The following is a 21,109-nucleotide window of genomic DNA, read 5'->3' as shown; positions in this document are numbered from 1 at the left end:
TGTGTTCGATGGGCAGTGTTCGATGGGCTGTGTTCGATGGGCTGTATTCGATGGGCTGTGTTCGATGGACAGTGTTCGATGGGCAGTGTTCAATGGGCTGTGTTCTATTGTCTGTATTCGATGGGCTGTGTTCGATGGGCAGTGTTCGATGGGCTGTGTTCGATGGTCTGTGTTCGATGGGCTATTTTCGATCGGCAGTGTTCGATGGGCTGTGTTCGATGGGCTATGTTCGATGGGCTGTGTTCGATGGGCTGTGTTCGATCGGCTGTGTTCGATGGGCTGAATTCGATGGGCTGTGTTCGATGGTCAGTGTTCGATGGGCTATGTTCGATGGGCTGTGTTCGATGGGCTATGTTCGATGGGCTGTGTTCGATGGGCTATGTTCGATGGGCTGTGTTCGATGGGCTATGTTCGAGGCTGTGTTCGATGGGCTGTGTTCGATGGGCTATGTTCGATGGGCTGTGTTCGATGGGCTGTGTTCGATGGGCTATGTTCGATGGGCTGTGTTCGATGGTCAGTGTTCGATGGGCTCTGTTCGATGGGCTGTGTTAACATAGAAACATAGAAAATAGGTGCAGGAGTAGGCCATTCGGCCCTTCTAGCCTGCACCACCATTCAATGAGTTGATGGCTGAACATGCAACTTCAGTACCCCATTCCTGCTTTCTCACCATACCCCTTGATTCCCCTCGTAGTAAGGACGTCATCTAACTCCTTTTTGAATATATTTAGTGAATTGGCCTCAACAACTTTCTGTGGTGGAGAATTCCACAGGTTCACCACTCTCTGGGTGAAGAAATTCCTCCTCATCTCGGTCCTAAATGGCTCACCCCTTATCCTTCGACTGTGTCCCCTGGTTCTGGACTTCCGCAACATTGGGAACATTCTTCCTGCATCTAACCTGTCTAAACCCGTCAGAATGAGGTCCCCTCTCATTCTTCTGAACTCCAGTGAATACAAGCCCAGTTGATCCAGTCTTTCTTGATAGGTCAGTCTGGTGAACCTTCGCTGCACTCCCTCAATAGCAAGAATGTCCTTCCTCAGGTTAGGAGACCAAAACTGTACACAATACTCCAGGTGTGGCCTCACCAAGGCCCTGTACAACTGTAGCAACACTTCCCTGCCCCTGTACTCAAATCCCCTCGCTATGAAGGCCAACATGCCATTTGCTTTCTTAACCGCCTGCTGTAACTGCATGCCAACCTTCAATGACTGATGTACCATGACACCCAGGTCTCGTTGCACCTCCCCTTTTCCTAATCTGTCACCATTCAGATAATCGTCTGTCTCTCTGTTTTTACCACCAAAGTGGATAACCTCACATTTATCCACATTATACTTCATCTGCCATGCATTTGCCCACTCACCTAACCTATCCAAGTCGCTCTGCAGCCTCATAGCATCCTCCTCGCAGCTCACACTGCCACCCAACTTAGTGTCATCCGCAAATTTGCAGATACTACATTTAATCCGCTCGTCTAAATCATTAATGTACAGTGTAAACAGCTGGGGCCCCAGCACAGAACTTTGCGGTACCCCACTAGTCACTGCCTGCCATTCTGAAAAGTCCCCATTTACTCCTACTCTTTGCTTCCTGTCTGACAACCAGTTCTCAATCCATGTCAGCACACTACCCCCAATCCCATGTGCTTTAACTTTGCACATTAATCTCTTGTGTGGGACCTTGTCGAAAGCCTTCTGAAAGTCCAAATATACCACATCAACTGGTTCTCCCTTGTCCACTCTACTGGAATCATCCTCAAAAAATTCCAGAAGATTTGTCAAGCATGATTTCCCTTTCACAAATCCATGCTGACTTGGACCTATCATATCACCTCTTTCCAAATGCACTGCTATGACATCCTTAATAATTGATTCCATCATTTTACCCACTACCGATGTCAGGCTGACCGGTCTATAATTCCCTGTTTTCTCTCTCCCTCCTTTTTTAAAAAGTGGCGTTACATTGGCTACCCTCCACTCCATAGGAACTGATCCAGAGTCAATGGAATGTTGGAAAATGACTGTCAATGCATCCACTATTTCCAAGGCCACCTCCTTAAGTACTCTGGGATGCAGTCCATCAGGCCCTGGGGATTTATCGGCCTTCAATCCCATCAATTTCCCCAACACAATTTCCTGACTAATAAGGATTTCCCTCAGTTCCTCCTCCTTACTAGACCCTCCGACACCTTTTATATCCGGAAGGTTGTTTGTGTCCTCCTCAGTGAATACCGAACCAAAGTACTTGTTCAATTGGTCCGCCATTTCTTTGTTCCCCGTTATGACTTCCCCTGATTCTGACTGCAGGGGACCTACGTTTGTCTTTACTAACCTTTTTCTCTTTACATATCTGCAGAAACTTTTGCAATCCGTCTTAATGTTCCCTGCAAGCTTCTTCTCGTACTCCATTTTCCCTGCCCTAATCAAACCCTTTGTCCTCCTCTGCTGAGTTCTAAATTTCTCCCAGTCCCCGGGTTCGCTGCTATTTCTGGCCAATTTGTATGCCACTTCCTTGGCTTTAATACTATCCCTGATTTCCCTTGATAGCCACGGTTGAGCCACCTTCCCTTTTTTATTTTTACGCCAGAAAGGAATGTACATCCATGCGGTCTCTAAATGTCTGCCATTGCCCATCCACAGTCAACCCCTTCAGTATCATTCGCCAATATATCCTAGCCAATTCACGCCTCATACCTTCAAAGTTACCCTTCTTTAAGTTCTGGACCATGTGTTCGACGGTCTGTGTTCGATGGGCTGTGTTCGATGGGCAGTGTTCGATGGGCAGTGTTCGATGGGCTGTTTTCGATGGGCAGTGTTCGATGGGCTGTGTTCGATGGGCGGTGTTCGATGGGCTGTGTTCGATGGGCGGTGTTCGATGGGCAGTGTTCGATGGGCAGTGTTCGATGGGCCAGTGTTCGATGGGCTGTGTTCGATGGGCAGTGTTCGATGGGCTGTGTTCGACGGGCTGTGTTCGACGGGCTGTGTTCGACGGTCTGTGATCGACGGGCTGTGTTCGATGGGCAGTGTTCGATGGGCAGTGTTCGATGGGCTGTATTCGATGGGCTGTGTTCGATGGACAGTGTTCGATGGGCAGTGTTCAATGGGCTGTGTTCTATTGTCTGTATTCGATGGGCTGTGTTCGATGGGCAGTGTTCGATGGGCTGTGTTCGATGGTCTGTGTTCGATGGGCTATTTTCGATCGGCAGTGTTCGATGGGCTGTGTTCGATGGGCTATGTTCGATGGGCTGTGTTCGATGGGCTGTGTTCGATCGGCTGTGTTCGATGGGCTGAATTCGATGGGCTGTGTTCGATGGTCAGTGTTCGATGGGCTATGTTCGATGGGCTGTGTTCGATGGGCTATGTTCGATGGGCTGTGTTCGATGGGCTATGTTCGATGGGCTGTGTTCGATGGGCTATGTTCGAGGCTGTGTTCGATGGGCTGTGTTCGATGGGCTATGTTCGATGGGCTGTGTTCGATGGGCTGTGTTCGATGGGCTATGTTCGATGGGCTGTGTTCGATGGTCAGTGTTCGATGGGCTCTGTTCGATGGGCTGTGTTAACATAGAAACATAGAAAATAGGTGCAGGAGTAGGCCATTCGGCCCTTCTAGCCTGCACCACCATTCAATGAGTTGATGGCTGAACATGCAACTTCAGTACCCCATTCCTGCTTTCTCACCATACCCCTTGATTCCCCTCGTAGTAAGGACGTCATCTAACTCCTTTTTGAATATATTTAGTGAATTGGCCTCAACAACTTTCTGTGGTGGAGAATTCCACAGGTTCACCACTCTCTGGGTGAAGAAATTCCTCCTCATCTCGGTCCTAAATGGCTCACCCCTTATCCTTCGACTGTGTCCCCTGGTTCTGGACTTCCGCAACATTGGGAACATTCTTCCTGCATCTAACCTGTCTAAACCCGTCAGAATGAGGTCCCCTCTCATTCTTCTGAACTCCAGTGAATACAAGCCCAGTTGATCCAGTCTTTCTTGATAGGTCAGTCCCGCCATCCCGGGAATCAGTCTGGTGAACCTTCGCTGCACTCTCTCAATAGCAAGAATGTCCTTCCTCAGGTTAGGAGACCAAAACTGTACACAATACTCCAGGTGTGGCCTCACCAAGGCCCTGTACAACTGTAGCAACACTTCCCTGCCCCTGTACTCAAATCCCCTCGCTATGAAGGCCAACATGCCATTTGCTTTCTTAACCGCCTGCTGTAACTGCATGCCAACCTTCAATGACTGATGTACCATGACACCCAGGTCTCGTTGCACCTCCCCTTTTCCTAATCTGTCACCATTCAGATAATCGTCTGTCTCTCTGTTTTTACCACCAAAGTGGATAACCTCACATTTATCCACATTATACTTCATCTGCCATGCATTTGCCCACTCACCTAACCTATCCAAGTCGCTCTGCAGCCTCATAGCATCCTCCTCGCAGCTCACACTGCCACCCAACTTAGTGTCATCCGCAAATTTGCAGATACTACATTTAATCCGCTCGTCTAAATCATTAATGTACAGTGTAAACAGCTGGGGCCCCAGCACAGAACTTTGCGGTACCCCACTAGTCACTGCCTGCCATTCTGAAAAGTCCCCATTTACTCCTACTCTTTGCTTCCTGTCTGACAACCAGTTCTCAATCCATGTCAGCACACTACCCCCAATCCCATGTGCTTTAACTTTGCACATTAATCTCTTGTGTGGGACCTTGTCGAAAGCCTTCTGAAAGTCCAAATATACCACATCAACTGGTTCTCCCTTGTCCACTCTACTGGAATCATCCTCAAAAAATTCCAGAAGATTTGTCAAGCATGATTTCCCTTTCACAAATCCATGCTGACTTGGACCTATCATATCACCTCTTTCCAAATGCACTGCTATGACATCCTTAATAATTGATTCCATCATTTTACCCACTACCGATGTCAGGCTGACCGGTCTATAATTCCCTGTTTTCTCTCTCCCTCCTTTTTTAAAAAGTGGCGTTACATTGGCTACCCTCCACTCCATAGGAACTGATCCAGAGTCAATGGAATGTTGGAAAATGACTGTCAATGCATCCACTATTTCCAAGGCCACCTCCTTAAGTACTCTGGGATGCAGTCCATCAGGCCCTGGGGATTTATCGGCCTTCAATCCCATCAATTTCCCCAACACAATTTCCTGACTAATAAGGATTTCCCTCAGTTCCTCCTCCTTACTAGACCCTCCGACACCTTTTATATCCGGAAGGTTGTTTGTGTCCTCCTCAGTGAATACCGAACCAAAGTACTTGTTCAATTGGTCCGCCATTTCTTTGTTCCCCGTTATGACTTCCCCTGATTCTGACTGCAGGGGACCTACGTTTGTCTTTACTAACCTTTTTCTCTTTACATATCTGCAGAAACTTTTGCAATCCGTCTTAATGTTCCCTGCAAGCTTCTTCTCGTACTGCATTTTCCCTGCCCTAATCAAACCCTTTGTCCTCCTCTGCTGAGTTCTAAATTTCTCCCAGTCCCCGGGTTCGCTGCTATTTCTGGCCAATTTGTATGCCACTTCCTTGGCTTTAATACTATCCCTGATTTCCCTTGATAGCCACGGTTGAGCCACCTTCCCTTTTTTATTTTTACGCCAGAAAGGAATGTACATCCATGCGGTCTCTAAATGTCTGCCATTGCCCATCCACAGTCAACCCCTTCAGTATCATTCGCCAATATATCCTAGCCAATTCACGCCTCATACCTTCAAAGTTACCCTTCTTTAAGTTCTGGACCATGTGTTCGACGGTCTGTGTTCGATGGGCTGTGTTCGATGGGCAGTGTTCGATGGGCAGTGTTCGATGGGCTGTTTTCGATGGGCAGTGTTCGATGGGCTGTGTTCGATGGGCGGTGTTCGATGGGCTGTGTTCGATGGGCGGTGTTCGATGGGCAGTGTTCGATGGGCAGTGTTCGATGGGCAGTGTTCGATGGGCTGTGTTCGATGGGCAGTGTTCGATGGGCTGTGTTCGACGGGCTGTGTTCGACGGGCTGTGTTCGACGGTCTGTGATCGACGGGCTGTGTTCGATGGGCAGTGTTCGATGGGCAGTGTTCGATGGGCTGTATTCGATGGGCTGTGTTCGATGGACAGTGTTCGATGGGCAGTGTTCAATGGGCTGTGTTCTATTGTCTGTATTCGATGGGCTGTGTTCGATGGGCAGTGTTCGATGGGCTGTGTTCGATGGTCTGTGTTCGATGGGCTATTTTCGATCGGCAGTGTTCGATGGGCTGTGTTCGATGGGCTATGTTCGATGGGCTGTGTTCGATGGGCTGTGTTCGATCGGCTGTGTTCGATGGGCTGAATTCGATGGGCTGTGTTCGATGGTCAGTGTTCGATGGGCTATGTTCGATGGGCTGTGTTCGATGGGCTATGTTCGATGGGCTGTGTTCGATGGGCTATGTTCGATGGGCTGTGTTCGATGGGCTATGTTCGAGGCTGTGTTCGATGGGCTGTGTTCGATGGGCTATGTTCGATGGGCTGTGTTCGATGGGCTGTGTTCGATGGGCTATGTTCGATGGGCTGTGTTCGATGGTCAGTGTTCGATGGGCTCTGTTCGATGGGCTGTGTTAACATAGAAACATAGAAAATAGGTGCAGGAGTAGGCCATTCGGCCCTTCTAGCCTGCACCACCATTCAATGAGTTGATGGCTGAACATGCAACTTCAGTACCCCATTCCTGCTTTCTCACCATACCCCTTGATTCCCCTCGTAGTAAGGACGTCATCTAACTCCTTTTTGAATATATTTAGTGAATTGGCCTCAACAACTTTCTGTGGTGGAGAATTCCACAGGTTCACCACTCTCTGGGTGAAGAAATTCCTCCTCATCTCGGTCCTAAATGGCTCACCCCTTATCCTTCGACTGTGTCCCCTGGTTCTGGACTTCCGCAACATTGGGAACATTCTTCCTGCATCTAACCTGTCTAAACCCGTCAGAATGAGGTCCCCTCTCATTCTTCTGAACTCCAGTGAATACAAGCCCAGTTGATCCAGTCTTTCTTGATAGGTCAGTCCCGCCATCCCGGGAATCAGTCTGGTGAACCTTCGCTGCACTCCCTCAATAGCAAGAATGTCCTTCCTCAGGTTAGGAGACCAAAACTGTACACAATACTCCAGGTGTGGCCTCACCAAGGCCCTGTACAACTGTAGCAACACTTCCCTGCCCCTGTACTCAAATCCCCTCGCTATGAAGGCCAACATGCCATTTGCTTTCTTAACCGCCTGCTGTAACTGCATGCCAACCTTCAATGACTGATGTACCATGACACCCAGGTCTCGTTGCACCTCCCCTTTTCCTAATCTGTCACCATTCAGATAATCGTCTGTCTCTCTGTTTTTACCACCAAAGTGGATAACCTCACATTTATCCACATTATACTTCATCTGCCATGCATTTGCCCACTCACCTAACCTATCCAAGTCGCTCTGCAGCCTCATAGCATCCTCCTCGCAGCTCACACTGCCACCCAACTTAGTGTCATCCGCAAATTTGCAGATACTACATTTAATCCGCTCGTCTAAATCATTAATGTACAGTGTAAACAGCTGGGGCCCCAGCACAGAACTTTGCGGTACCCCACTAGTCACTGCCTGCCATTCTGAAAAGTCCCCATTTACTCCTACTCTTTGCTTCCTGTCTGACAACCAGTTCTCAATCCATGTCAGCACACTACCCCCAATCCCATGTGCTTTAACTTTGCACATTAATCTCTTGTGTGGGACCTTGTCGAAAGCCTTCTGAAAGTCCAAATATACCACATCAACTGGTTCTCCCTTGTCCACTCTACTGGAATCATCCTCAAAAAATTCCAGAAGATTTGTCAAGCATGATTTCCCTTTCACAAATCCATGCTGACTTGGACCTATCATATCACCTCTTTCCAAATGCACTGCTATGACATCCTTAATAATTGATTCCATCATTTTACCCACTACCGATGTCAGGCTGACCGGTCTATAATTCCCTGTTTTCTCTCTCCCTCCTTTTTTAAAAAGTGGCGTTACATTGGCTACCCTCCACTCCATAGGAACTGATCCAGAGTCAATGGAATGTTGGAAAATGACTGTCAATGCATCCACTATTTCCAAGGCCACCTCCTTAAGTACTCTGGGATGCAGTCCATCAGGCCCTGGGGATTTATCGGCCTTCAATCCCATCAATTTCCCCAACACAATTTCCTGACTAATAAGGATTTCCCTCAGTTCCTCCTCCTTACTAGACCCTCCGACACCTTTTATATCCGGAAGGTTGTTTGTGTCCTCCTCAGTGAATACCGAACCAAAGTACTTGTTCAATTGGTCCGCCATTTCTTTGTTCCCCGTTATGACTTCCCCTGATTCTGACTGCAGGGGACCTACGTTTGTCTTTACTAACCTTTTTCTCTTTACATATCTGCAGAAACTTTTGCAATCCGTCTTAATGTTCCCTGCAAGCTTCTTCTCGTACTCCATTTTCCCTGCCCTAATCAAACCCTTTGTCCTCCTCTGCTGAGTTCTAAATTTCTCCCAGTCCCCGGGTTCGCTGCTATTTCTGGCCAATTTGTATGCCACTTCCTTGGCTTTAATACTATCCCTGATTTCCCTTGATAGCCACGGTTGAGCCACCTTCCCTTTTTTATTTTTACGCCAGAAAGGAATGTACATCCATGCGGTCTCTAAATGTCTGCCATTGCCCATCCACAGTCAACCCCTTCAGTATCATTCGCCAATATATCCTAGCCAATTCACGCCTCATACCTTCAAAGTTACCCTTCTTTAAGTTCTGGACCATGTGTTCGACGGTCTGTGTTCGATGGGCTGTGTTCGATGGGCAGTGTTCGATGGGCAGTGTTCGATGGGCTGTTTTCGATGGGCAGTGTTCGATGGGCTGTGTTCGATGGGCGGTGTTCGATGGGCTGTGTTCGATGGGCGGTGTTCGATGGGCAGTGTTCGATGGGCAGTGTTCGATGGGCAGTGTTCGATGGGCTGTGTTCGATGGGCAGTGTTCGATGGGCTGTGTTCGACGGGCTGTGTTCGACGGGCTGTGTTCGACGGTCTGTGATCGACGGGCTGTGTTCGATGGGCAGTGTTCGATGGGCAGTGTTCGATGGGCTGTATTCGATGGGCTGTGTTCGATGGACAGTGTTCGATGGGCAGTGTTCAATGGGCTGTGTTCTATTGTCTGTATTCGATGGGCTGTGTTCGATGGGCAGTGTTCGATGGGCTGTGTTCGATGGTCTGTGTTCGATGGGCTATTTTCGATCGGCAGTGTTCGATGGGCTGTGTTCGATGGGCTATGTTCGATGGGCTGTGTTCGATGGGCTGTGTTCGATCGGCTGTGTTCGATGGGCTGAATTCGATGGGCTGTGTTCGATGGTCAGTGTTCGATGGGCTATGTTCGATGGGCTGTGTTCGATGGGCTATGTTCGATGGGCTGTGTTCGATGGGCTATGTTCGATGGGCTGTGTTCGATGGGCTATGTTCGAGGCTGTGTTCGATGGGCTGTGTTCGATGGGCTATGTTCGATGGGCTGTGTTCGATGGGCTGTGTTCGATGGGCTATGTTCGATGGGCTGTGTTCGATGGTCAGTGTTCGATGGGCTCTGTTCGATGGGCTGTGTTAACATAGAAACATAGAAAATAGGTGCAGGAGTAGGCCATTCGGCCCTTCTAGCCTGCACCACCATTCAATGAGTTGATGGCTGAACATGCAACTTCAGTACCCCATTCCTGCTTTCTCACCATACCCCTTGATTCCCCTCGTAGTAAGGACGTCATCTAACTCCTTTTTGAATATATTTAGTGAATTGGCCTCAACAACTTTCTGTGGTGGAGAATTCCACAGGTTCACCACTCTCTGGGTGAAGAAATTCCTCCTCATCTCGGTCCTAAATGGCTCACCCCTTATCCTTCGACTGTGTCCCCTGGTTCTGGACTTCCGCAACATTGGGAACATTCTTCCTGCATCTAACCTGTCTAAACCCGTCAGAATGAGGTCCCCTCTCATTCTTCTGAACTCCAGTGAATACAAGCCCAGTTGATCCAGTCTTTCTTGATAGGTCAGTCCCGCCATCCCGGGAATCAGTCTGGTGAACCTTCGCTGCACTCCCTCAATAGCAAGAATGTCCTTCCTCAGGTTAGGAGACCAAAACTGTACACAATACTCCAGGTGTGGCCTCACCAAGGCCCTGTACAACTGTAGCAACACTTCCCTGCCCCTGTACTCAAATCCCCTCGCTATGAAGGCCAACATGCCATTTGCTTTCTTAACCGCCTGCTGTAACTGCATGCCAACCTTCAATGACTGATGTACCATGACACCCAGGTCTCGTTGCACCTCCCCTTTTCCTAATCTGTCACCATTCAGATAATCGTCTGTCTCTCTGTTTTTACCACCAAAGTGGATAACCTCACATTTATCCACATTATACTTCATCTGCCATGCATTTGCCCACTCACCTAACCTATCCAAGTCGCTCTGCAGCCTCATAGCATCCTCCTCGCAGCTCACACTGCCACCCAACTTAGTGTCATCCGCAAATTTGCAGATACTACATTTAATCCGCTCGTCTAAATCATTAATGTACAGTGTAAACAGCTGGGGCCCCAGCACAGAACTTTGCGGTACCCCACTAGTCACTGCCTGCCATTCTGAAAAGTCCCCATTTACTCCTACTCTTTGCTTCCTGTCTGACAACCAGTTCTCAATCCATGTCAGCACACTACCCCCAATCCCATGTGCTTTAACTTTGCACATTAATCTCTTGTGTGGGACCTTGTCGAAAGCCTTCTGAAAGTCCAAATATACCACATCAACTGGTTCTCCCTTGTCCACTCTACTGGAATCATCCTCAAAAAATTCCAGAAGATTTGTCAAGCATGATTTCCCTTTCACAAATCCATGCTGACTTGGACCTATCATATCACCTCTTTCCAAATGCACTGCTATGACATCCTTAATAATTGATTCCATCATTTTACCCACTACCGATGTCAGGCTGACCGGTCTATAATTCCCTGTTTTCTCTCTCCCTCCTTTTTTAAAAAGTGGCGTTACATTGGCTACCCTCCACTCCATAGGAACTGATCCAGAGTCAATGGAATGTTGGAAAATGACTGTCAATGCATCCACTATTTCCAAGGCCACCTCCTTAAGTACTCTGGGATGCAGTCCATCAGGCCCTGGGGATTTATCGGCCTTCAATCCCATCAATTTCCCCAACACAATTTCCTGACTAATAAGGATTTCCCTCAGTTCCTCCTCCTTACTAGACCCTCCGACACCTTTTATATCCGGAAGGTTGTTTGTGTCCTCCTCAGTGAATACCGAACCAAAGTACTTGTTCAATTGGTCCGCCATTTCTTTGTTCCCCGTTATGACTTCCCCTGATTCTGACTGCAGGGGACCTACGTTTGTCTTTACTAACCTTTTTCTCTTTACATATCTGCAGAAACTTTTGCAATCCGTCTTAATGTTCCCTGCAAGCTTCTTCTCGTACTCCATTTTCCCTGCCCTAATCAAACCCTTTGTCCTCCTCTGCTGAGTTCTAAATTTCTCCCAGTCCCCGGGTTCGCTGCTATTTCTGGCCAATTTGTATGCCACTTCCTTGGCTTTAATACTATCCCTGATTTCCCTTGATAGCCACGGTTGAGCCACCTTCCCTTTTTTATTTTTACGCCAGAAAGGAATGTACATCCATGCGGTCTCTAAATGTCTGCCATTGCCCATCCACAGTCAACCCCTTCAGTATCATTCGCCAATATATCCTAGCCAATTCACGCCTCATACCTTCAAAGTTACCCTTCTTTAAGTTCTGGACCATGTGTTCGACGGTCTGTGTTCGATGGGCTGTGTTCGATGGGCAGTGTTCGATGGGCAGTGTTCGATGGGCTGTTTTCGATGGGCAGTGTTCGATGGGCTGTGTTCGATGGGCGGTGTTCGATGGGCTGTGTTCGTTGGGCTGTGTTCGATGGGCTGAATTCGATGGGCTGTGTTCGATGGTCAGTGTTCGATGGGCTATGTTCGATGGGCTGTGTTCGATGGTCAGTGTTCGATGGGCTCTGTTCGATGGGCTGTGTTAACATAGAAACATAGAAAATAGGTGCAGGAGTAGGCCATTCGGCCCTTCTAGCCTGCACCACCATTCAATGAGTTGATGGCTGAACATGCAACTTCAGTACCCCATTCCTGCTTTCTCACCATACCCCTTGATTCCCCTCGTAGTAAGGACGTCATCTAACTCCTTTTTGAATATATTTAGTGAATTGGCCTCAACAACTTTCTGTGGTGGAGAATTCCACAGGTTCACCACTCTCTGGGTGAAGAAATTCCTCCTCATCTCGGTCCTAAATGGCTCACCCCTTATCCTTCGACTGTGTCCCCTGGTTCTGGACTTCCGCAACATTGGGAACATTCTTCCTGCATCTAACCTGTCTAAACCCGTCAGAATGAGGTCCCCTCTCATTCTTCTGAACTCCAGTGAATACAAGCCCAGTTGATCCAGTCTTTCTTGATAGGTCAGTCCCGCCATCCCGGGAATCAGTCTGGTGAACCTTCGCTGCACTCCCTCAATAGCAAGAATGTCCTTCCTCAGGTTAGGAGACCAAAACTGTACACAATACTCCAGGTGTGGCCTCACCAAGGCCCTGTACAACTGTAGCAACACTTCCCTGCCCCTGTACTGAAATCCCCTCGCTATGAAGGCCAACATGCCATTTGCTTTCTTAACCGCCTGCTGTAACTGCATGCCAACCTTCAATGACTGATGTACCATGACACCCAGGTCTCGTTGCACCTCCCCTTTTCCTAATCTGTCACCATTCAGATAATCGTCTGTCTCTCTGTTTTTACCACCAAAGTGGATAACCTCACATTTATCCACATTATACTTCATCTGCCATGCATTTGCCCACTCACCTAACCTATCCAAGTCGCTCTGCAGCCTCATAGCATCCTCCTCGCAGCTCACACTGCCACCCAACTTAGTGTCATCCGCAAATTTGCAGATACTACATTTAATCCGCTCGTCTAAATCATTAATGTACAGTGTAAACAGCTGGGGCCCCAGCACAGAACTTTGCGGTACCCCACTAGTCACTGCCTGCCATTCTGAAAAGTCCCCATTTACTCCTACTCTTTGCTTCCTGTCTGACAACCAGTTCTCAATCCATGTCAGCACACTACCCCCAATCCCATGTGCTTTAACTTTGCACATTAATCTCTTGTGTGGGACCTTGTCGAAAGCCTTCTGAAAGTCCAAATATACCACATCAACTGGTTCTCCCTTGTCCACTCTACTGGAATCATCCTCAAAAAATTCCAGAAGATTTGTCAAGCATGATTTCCCTTTCACAAATCCATGCTGACTTGGACCTATCATATCACCTCTTTCCAAATGCACTGCTATGACATCCTTAATAATTGATTCCATCATTTTACCCACTACCGATGTCAGGCTGACCGGTCTATAATTCCCTGTTTTCTCTCTCCCTCCTTTTTTAAAAAGTGGCGTTACATTGGCTACCCTCCACTCCATAGGAACTGATCCAGAGTCAATGGAATGTTGGAAAATGACTGTCAATGCATCCACTATTTCCAAGGCCACCTCCTTAAGTACTCTGGGATGCAGTCCATCAGGCCCTGGGGATTTATCGGCCTTCAATCCCATCAATTTCCCCAACACAATTTCCTGACTAATAAGGATTTCCCTCAGTTCCTCCTCCTTACTAGACCCTCCGACACCTTTTATATCCGGAAGGTTGTTTGTGTCCTCCTCAGTGAATACCGAACCAAAGTACTTGTTCAATTGGTCCGCCATTTCTTTGTTCCCCGTTATGACTTCCCCTGATTCTGACTGCAGGGGACCTACGTTTGTCTTTACTAACCTTTTTCTCTTTACATATCTGCAGAAACTTTTGCAATCCGTCTTAATGTTCCCTGCAAGCTTCTTCTCGTACTCCATTTTCCCTGCCCTAATCAAACCCTTTGTCCTCCTCTGCTGAGTTCTAAATTTCTCCCAGTCCCCGGGTTCGCTGCTATTTCTGGCCAATTTGTATGCCACTTCCTTGGCTTTAATACTATCCCTGATTTCCCTTGATAGCCACGGTTGAGCCACCTTCCCTTTTTTATTTTTACGCCAGAAAGGAATGTACATCCATGCGGTCTCTAAATGTCTGCCATTGCCCATCCACAGTCAACCCCTTCAGTATCATTCGCCAATATATCCTAGCCAATTCACGCCTCATACCTTCAAAGTTACCCTTCTTTAAGTTCTGGACCATGTGTTCGACGGTCTGTGTTCGATGGGCTGTGTTCGATGGGCAGTGTTCGATGGGCAGTGTTCGATGGGCTGTTTTCGATGGGCAGTGTTCGATGGGCTGTGTTCGATGGGCGGTGTTCGATGGGCTGTGTTCGATGGGCGGTGTTCGATGGGCAGTGTTCGATGGGCAGTGTTCGATGGGCAGTGTTCGATGGGCTGTGTTCGATGGGCAGTGTTCGATGGGCTGTGTTCGACGGGCTGTGTTCGACGGGCTGTGTTCGACGGTCTGTGATCGACGGGCTGTGTTCGATGGGCAGTGTTCGATGGGCAGTGTTCGATGGGCTGTATTCGATGGGCTGTGTTCGATGGACAGTGTTCGATGGGCAGTGTTCAATGGGCTGTGTTCTATTGTCTGTATTCGATGGGCTGTGTTCGATGGGCAGTGTTCGATGGGCTGTGTTCGATGGTCTGTGTTCGATGGGCTATTTTCGATCGGCAGTGTTCGATGGGCTGTGTTCGATGGGCTATGTTCGATGGGCTGTGTTCGATGGGCTGTGTTCGATCGGCTGTGTTCGATGGGCTGAATTCGATGGGCTGTGTTCGATGGTCAGTGTTCGATGGGCTATGTTCGATGGGCTGTGTTCGATGGGCTATGTTCGATGGGCTGTGTTCGATGGGCTATGTTCGATGGGCTGTGTTCGATGGGCTATGTTCGAGGCTGTGTTCGATGGGCTGTGTTCGATGGGCTATGTTCGATGGGCTGTGTTCGATGGGCTGTGTTCGATGGGCTATGTTCGATGGGCTGTGTTCGATGGTCAGTGTTCGATGGGCTCTGTTCGATGGGCTGTGTTAACATAGAAACATAGAAAATAGGTGCAGGAGTAGGCCATTCGGCCCTTCTAGCCTGCACCACCATTCAATGAGTTGATGGCTGAACATGCAACTTCAGTACCCCATTCCTGCTTTCTCACCATACCCCTTGATTCCCCTCGTAGTAAGGACGTCATCTAACTCCTTTTTGAATATATTTAGTGAATTGGCCTCAACAACTTTCTGTGGTGGAGAATTCCACAGGTTCACCACTCTCTGGGTGAAGAAATTCCTCCTCATCTCGGTCCTAAATGGCTCACCCCTTATCCTTCGACTGTGTCCCCTGGTTCTGGACTTCCGCAACATTGGGAACATTCTTCCTGCATCTAACCTGTCTAAACCCGTCAGAATGAGGTCCCCTCTCATTCTTCTGAACTCCAGTGAATACAAGCCCAGTTGATCCAGTCTTTCTTGATAGGTCAGTCCCGCCATCCCGGGAATCAGTCTGGTGAACCTTCGCTGCACTCCCTCAATAGCAAGAATGTCCTTCCTCAGGTTAGGAGACCAAAACTGTACACAATACTCCAGGTGTGGCCTCACCAAGGCCCTGTACAACTGTAGCAACACTTCCCTGCCCCTGTACTCAAATCCCCTCGCTATGAAGGCCAACATGCCATTTGCTTTCTTAACCGCCTGCTGTAACTGCATGCCAACCTTCAATGACTGATGTACCATGACACCCAGGTCTCGTTGCACCTCCCCTTTTCCTAATCTGTCACCATTCAGATAATCGTCTGTCTCTCTGTTTTTACCACCAAAGTGGATAACCTCACATTTATCCACATTATACTTCATCTGCCATGCATTTGCCCACTCACCTAACCTATCCAAGTCGCTCTGCAGCCTCATAGCATCCTCCTCGCAGCTCACACTGCCACCCAACTTAGTGTCATCCGCAAATTTGCAGATACTACATTTAATCCGCTCGTCTAAATCATTAATGTACAGTGTAAACAGCTGGGGCCCCAGCACAGAACTTTGCGGTACCCCACTAGTCACTGCCTGCCATTCTGAAAAGTCCCCATTTACTCCTACTCTTTGCTTCCTGACTGACAACCAGTTCTCAATCCATGTCAGCACACTACCCCCAATCCCATGTGCTTTAACTTTGCACATTAATCTCTTGTGTGGGACCTTGTCGAAAGCCTTCTGAAAGTCCAAATATACCACATCAACTGGTTCTCCCTTGTCCACTCTACTGGAATCATCCTCAAAAAATTCCAGAAGATTTGTCAAGCATGATTTCCCTTTCACAAATCCATGCTGACTTGGACCTATCATATCACCTCTTTCCAAATGCACTGCTATGACATCCTTAATAATTGATTCCATCATTTTACCCACTACCGATGTCAGGCTGACCGGTCTATAATTCCCTGTTTTCTCTCTCCCTCCTTTTTTAAAAAGTGGCGTTACATTGGCTACCCTCCACTCCATAGGAACTGATCCAGAGTCAATGGAATGTTGGAAAATGACTGTCAATGCATCCACTATTTCCAAGGCCACCTCCTTAAGTACTCTGGGATGCAGTCCATCAGGCCCTGGGGATTTATCGGCCTTCAATCCCATCAATTTCCCCAACACAATTTCCTGACTAATAAGGATTTCCCTCAGTTCCTCCTCCTTACTAGACCCTCCGACACCTTTTATATCCGGAAGGTTGTTTGTGTCCTCCTCAGTGAATACCGAACCAAAGTACTTGTTCAATTGGTCCGCCATTTCTTTGTTCCCCGTTATGACTTCCCCTGATTCTGACTGCAGGGGACCTACGTTTGTCTTTACTAACCTTTTTCTCTTTACATATCTGCAGAAACTTTTGCAATCCGTCTTAATGTTCCCTGCAAGCTTCTTCTCGTACTCCATTTTCCCTGCCCTAATCAAACCCTTTGTCCTCCTCTGCTGAGTTCTAAATTTCTCCCAGTCCCCGGGTTCGCTGCTATTTCTGGCCAATTTGTATGCCACTTCCTTGGCTTTAATACTATCCCTGATTTCCCTTGATAGCCACGGTTGAGCCACCTTCCCTTTTTTATTTTTACGCCAGAAAGGAATGTACATCCATGCGGTCTCTAAATGTCTGCCATTGCCCATCCACAGTCAACCCCTTCAGTATCATTCGCCAATATATCCTAGCCAATTCACGCCTCATACCTTCAAAGTTACCCTTCTTTAAGTTCTGGACCATGTGTTCGACGGTCTGTGTTCGATGGGCTGTGTTCGATGGGCAGTGTTCGATGGGCAGTGTTCGATGGGCTGTTTTCGATGGGCAGTGTTCGATGGGCTGTGTTCGATGGGCGGTGTTCGATGGGCTGTGTTCGATGGGCGGTGTTCGATGGGCAGTGTTCGATGGGCAGTGTTCGATGGGCAGTGTTCGATGGGCTGTGTTCGATGGGCAGTGTTCGATGGGCTGTGTTCGACGGGCTGTGTTCGACGGGCTGTGTTCGACGGTCTGTGATCGACGGGCTGTGTTCGATGGGCAGTGTTCGATGGGCAGTGTTCGATGGGCTGTATTCGATGGGCTGTGTTCGATGGACAGTGTTCGATGGGCAGTGTTCAATGGGCTGTGTTCTATTGTCTGTATTCGATGGGCTGTGTTCGATGGGCAGTGTTCGATGGGCTGTGTTCGATGGTCTGTGTTCGATGGGCTATTTTCGATCGGCAGTGTTCGATGGGCTGTGTTCGATGGGCTATGTTCGATGGGCTGTGTTCGATGGGCTGTGTTCGATCGGCTGTGTTCGATGGGCTGAATTCGATGGGCTGTGTTCGATGGTCAGTGTTCGATGGGCTATGTTCGATGGGCTGTGTTCGATGGGCTATGTTCGATGGGCTGTGTTCGATGGGCTATGTTCGATGGGCTGTGTTCGATGGGCTATGTTCGAGGCTGTGTTCGATGGGCTGTGTTCGATGGGCTATGTTCGATGGGCTGTGTTCGATGGGCTGTGTTCGATGGGCTATGTTCGATGGGCTGTGTTCGATGGTCAGTGTTCGATGGGCTCTGTTCGATGGGCTGTGTTAACATAGAAACATAGAAAATAGGTGCAGGAGTAGGCCATTCGGCCCTTCTAGCCTGCACCACCATTCAATGAGTTGATGGCTGAACATGCAACTTCAGTACCCCATTCCTGCTTTCTCACCATACCCCTTGATTCCCCTCGTAGTAAGGACGTCATCTAACTCCTTTTTGAATATATTTAGTGAATTGGCCTCAACAACTTTCTGTGGTGGAGAATTCCACAGGTTCACCACTCTCTGGGTGAAGAAATTCCTCCTCATCTCGGTCCTAAATGGCTCACCCCTTATCCTTCGACTGTGTCCCCTGGTTCTGGACTTCCGCAACATTGGGAACATTCTTCCTGCATCTAACCTGTCTAAACCCGTCAGAATGAGGTCCCCTCTCATTCTTCTGAACTCCAGTGAATACAAGCCCAGTTGATCCAGTCTTTCTTGATAGGTCAGTCCCGCCATCCCGGGAATCAGTCTGGTGAACCTTCGCTGCACTCCCTCAATAGCAAGAATGTCCTTCCTCAGGTTAGGAGACCAAAACTGTACACAATACTCCAGGTGTGGCCTCACCAAGGCCCTGTACAACTGTAGCAACACTTCCCTGCCCCTGTACTCAAATCCCCTCGCTATGAAGGCCAACATGCCATTTGCTTTCTTAACCGCCTGCTGTAACTGCATGCCAACCTTCAATGACTGATGTACCATGACACCCAGGTCTCGTTGCACCTCCCCTTTTCCTAATCTGTCACCATTCAGATAATCGTCTGTCTCTCTGTTTTTACCACCAAAGTGGATAACCTCACATTTATCCACATTATACTTCATCTGCCATGCATTTGCCCACTCACCTAACCTATCCAAGTCGCTCTGCAGCCTCATAGCATCCTCCTCGCAGCTCACACTGCCACCCAACTTAGTGTCATCCGCAAATTTGCAGATACTACATTTAATCCGCTCGTCTAAATCATTAATGTACAGTGTAAACAGCTGGGGCCCCAGCACAGAACTTTGCGGTACCCCACTAGTCACTGCCTGCCATTCTGAAAAGTCCCCATTTACTCCTACTCTTTGCTTCCTGTCTGACAACCAGTTCTCAATCCATGTCAGCACACTACCCCCAATCCCATGTGCTTTAACTTTGCACATTAATCTCTTGTGTGGGACCTTGTCGAAAGCCTTCTGAAAGTCCAAATATACCACATCAACTGGTTCTCCCTTGTCCACTCTACTGGAATCATCCTCAAAAAATTCCAGAAGATTTGTCAAGCATGATTTCCCTTTCACAAATCCATGCTGACTTGGACCTATCATATCACCTCTTTCCAAATGCACTGCTATGACATCCTTAATAATTGATTCCATCATTTTACCCACTACCGATGTCAGGCTGACCGGTCTATAATTCCCTGTTTTCTCTCTCCCTCCTTTTTTAAAAAGTGGCGTTACATTGGCTACCCTCCACTCCATAGGAACTGATCCAGAGTCAATGGAATGTTGGAAAATGACTGTCAATGCATCCACTATTTCCAAGGCCACCTCCTTAAGTACTCTGGGATGCAGTCCATCAGGCCCTGGGGATTTATCGGCCTTCAATCCCATCAATTTCCCCAACACAATTTCCTGACTAATAAGGATTTCCCTCAGTTCCTCCTCCTTACTAGACCCTCCGACACCTTTTATATCCGGAAGGTTGTTTGTGTCCTCCTCAGTGAATACCGAACCAAAGTACTTGTTCAATTGGTCCGCCATTTCTTTGTTCCCCGTTATGACTTCCCCTGATTCTGACTGCAGGGGACCTACGTTTGTCTTTACTAACCTTTTTCTCTTTACATATCTGCAGAAACTTTTGCAATCCGTCTTAATGTTCCCTGCAAGCTTCTTCTCGTACTCCATTTTCCCTGCCCTAATCAAACCCTTTGTCCTCCTCTGCTGAGTTCTAAATTTCTCCCAGTCCCCGGGTTCGCTGCTATTTCTGGCCAATTTGTATGCCACTTCCTTGGCTTTAATACTATCCCTGATTTCCCTTGATAGCCACGGTTGAGCCACCTTCCCTTTTTTATTTTTACGCCAGAAAGGAATGTACATCCATGCGGTCTCTAAATGTCTGCCATTGCCCATCCACAGTCAACCCCTTCAGTATCATTCGCCAATATATCCTAGCCAATTCACGCCTCATACCTTCAAAGTTACCCTTCTTTAAGTTCTGGACCATGTGTTCGACGGTCTGTGTTCGATGGGCTGTGTTCGATGGGCAGTGTTCGATGGGCAGTGTTCGATGGGCTGTTTTCGATGGGCAGTGTTCGATGGGCTGTGTTCGATGGGCGGTGTTCGATGGGCTGTGTTCGTTGGGCTGTGTTCGATGGGCTGAATTCGATGGGCTGTGTTCGATGGTCAGTGTTCGATGGGCTATGTTCGATGGGCTGTGTTCGATGGGCTATGTTCGATGGGCTGTGTTCGATGGGCTGAATTCGATGGGCTGTGTTCGATGGTCAGTGTTCGATGGGCTATGTTCGATGGGCTGTGTTCGATGGGCTATGTTCGATGGGCTGTGTTCGATGGGCTATGTTCGATGGGCTGTGTTCGATGGGCTGTGTTCGATGGGCTGTGTTCGATGGGCGTTGTTCGATGAGCTTTGTTCGATGGGCTGTGTTCGATGGGCAGTGTTCGATGGGCTGTTCGATGGGCTGTGTTCGATGGGCTGTGTTCGATGGGCTGTGTTCGATGGGCTGTGTTCGATGGGCAGTGTTCGATGGGCTGTTTTTGATGGGCTGTGTTCAATGGGCGGTGTTCGATGGGCAGTGTTCGATGGGCTGTGTTCGATGGGCTATGTTCGATGCGCTGTCTTCGATGGGCAGTGTTCGATGGGCTGTGTTCGATGGGCTGTATTCGATGGGCTGTTTTTGATGTGCTGTGTTCCATGGGCGGTGTTCGATGGGCAGTGTTCGATGGGCTGTGTTCGATGGGCTATGTTCGATGCGCTGT

This window comes from Pristiophorus japonicus, chromosome 1 (genome assembly GCF_044704955.1).
Source record: "Pristiophorus japonicus isolate sPriJap1 chromosome 1, sPriJap1.hap1, whole genome shotgun sequence".
In the NCBI taxonomy this organism is placed as follows: Eukaryota; Metazoa; Chordata; class Chondrichthyes; family Pristiophoridae; genus Pristiophorus; species Pristiophorus japonicus.
This window is presented reverse-complemented; position numbering follows the sequence as displayed.